The 1,881-nt window shown below is 46.7% G+C and overlaps 1 pseudogene; it reads left to right on the top strand.

The window, feature by feature from the left end:
* Positions 1 to 628: 628 nt before the first annotated feature.
* Positions 629 to 1,521, top strand: LOC136328542 (small ribosomal subunit protein uS5-like; annotated as a pseudogene).
* The last annotated feature ends 360 nt before the right edge of the window (positions 1,522 to 1,881 follow it).

Below are 1,881 nucleotides of genomic sequence, written 5' to 3' on the forward strand. Positions count from 1 at the left end.
CAGAATGTGGCTGTATTAGGTAACAGGATTGATAAAGAGGTCAGTTCAAATGAGGTCATTAAGGCAGGCTCTAATCCAATATTACTTATAGCAGGAGACCTGCACACAGGTACAGAAGGAGGACCATGGGAGGACACAGGCAGATCATGGATGGCTTATGTACAAGCCAAGGAGAGAAGCCTCAGACAATACCAACCCTCCTGACACCTTGACCTCTGATTTCCAGCTTTCAGCACTGTGAGCATTTAGGTCTTAGTTGGTTAAGCCACCCCGTCTGTGTCATCTTGTTGTGCCATCCCTGTCAAACTAACATGAATATTGATAAAAACAAAGTTACATATTTTTAAACAACAACTTATTTTAAAGTTTATTCTTAAAGAACGTTCAGGACTGTAAACATGTCTGACATTAAGGTAAAGTAGTTTAAAACTTTCATGACTCAATTCTCAGAATTAATTGCAAGGAGATGACCTAAGGAAAAAAAAAACCATGGTGTCTTGTTAATCAGAGAAAATACTCTTAGAGTCTGTTTTAATATATGAGAACTATTATAGTGACTGATAGAGAAAAATCCTGTGATTAGGAGGTATTCAAAAATAAAAGTGCTATTTCTCCGAGGAAATGCCACATGGCGGATGACGATGGTTCAGGTGCTGGGAGGCTAGGAGGCCTGGAGGCCTGGAGGCCTGGAGACCTAGAGGCTCAGCAGTCCCGGGGACCCTAAAATGGGAGGCCATGCGGCTTCCCAGATTTGGCAGTGGTATCAGGAGTGAGGTCATGGCTGGGGTCTGAGCCAACGTGAGGCCTCAGAGTTCCTGGAGGTAAGGTCCAGGACAAGGAATGGACCCCTGTCACCAGACTGGGCTGCCTGATCAAGGTCATGAGGGGAAGTCCTGGAAAAGAGCCCTCTCTTCTCCCTGCCCATCAGGAAACCTGAGGGCAACAACTTCCTGGAGGCAACCCTCAAGGACCAGCTTTTGAAGATTATGCCTGTGCAAAAGCAGACACATGCTGGCCAGTACCCGGTTCAAAGCATCTGTCACCACTGGGGACTACCTGGACATGTCCATCTGGGTATTAAGTGCTCAAAGTCAGTAGCCACTGCCATCCATGGGACCAAGCTCTCTATTGTCTCTGTGTCACGTGGCTACTGAGCGAACAAGATCAGCAAGCCCTTCATTGTCTCTTGCAAGGTGACCAGATGATTTGGCCCTGTGCTGATCCATCTTATCCCCGCCCCCAGGGGCACTGGCATGGTCTCAGCCCCTGTGCCCAAGAAGATGCTGATGATTGTGGGTATCAACAACTGCTACACCTTGGCCAGGGGCTTCACTGCCACCCTGGGCAACCTCAACAAGGCCACATTTGATGCTCTCTCTAAGACCTACAACTATCCCCCCAACCTGTGGAAAGAGGCTGTGTTCACCAAGTCTCCCTATCAGGAATCACTGACCGTCTTATAAAGATCTACACCAAAACTGTAGGGAAGAAGACCTGGCTCCAGGTGTGGCCACCACATAATTTTACACAGAAAAAATAGACTGAATTAGGCCTGAAAACAATAAAATAATAAAATAAAAGCAACTTTCACCGAAGTAATATAATCTATAAGTAAACAATTTAAAAGAAGATAAAAAGTCAAATAAACATACCCAATTGAGCCTGACCAGGTGGTGGCACACTGGATAAAGCATCAGACTGTGCCGCTAAGGAGCCAGGTTCAAAACCCCAAGGTCGCCAGCTTGAGGGCGGGTCGCTGGCTTGAGCATGGGATCATAGACATGACCCCATGGTCACTGGCTTGAGCAAGGGGTCACTTGCTCAGCTGGAGACCCTCAGTCAAGGCACATATGAGAAAGCAATCAATGAACAACTAGAATG

The sequence above is a fragment of the Saccopteryx bilineata genome, chromosome 3 (genome assembly GCF_036850765.1).
Source record: "Saccopteryx bilineata isolate mSacBil1 chromosome 3, mSacBil1_pri_phased_curated, whole genome shotgun sequence".
Lineage (NCBI taxonomy): Eukaryota > Metazoa > Chordata > Mammalia > Chiroptera > Emballonuridae > Saccopteryx > Saccopteryx bilineata.